A 227-nucleotide genomic window follows, 5' to 3' on the forward strand; every position below is an offset into this window, starting at 1 on the left:
TGTTGCTAAGCTCACCGTTGCGTTCTTTCTTTTTAAGAATGTTACAAACCGTGGATTTGGCTACACCTAATGTTCTTGCTATCTCTCTGATGAGTTTGTTTTCATTTTTCAGCCTAATTATGGCTTGCTTCACTGATAGTGACAGCTCTTTGGATCTAATTTTGAGAGTTGACAGCAAATGCAAATAGCACACTTGAAATGACCTCTAGACCTTTTATCTGCTCCTT

The sequence above is a fragment of the Etheostoma spectabile genome, chromosome 14 (genome assembly GCF_008692095.1).
Source record: "Etheostoma spectabile isolate EspeVRDwgs_2016 chromosome 14, UIUC_Espe_1.0, whole genome shotgun sequence".
Taxonomy (NCBI): domain Eukaryota; kingdom Metazoa; phylum Chordata; class Actinopteri; order Perciformes; family Percidae; genus Etheostoma; species Etheostoma spectabile.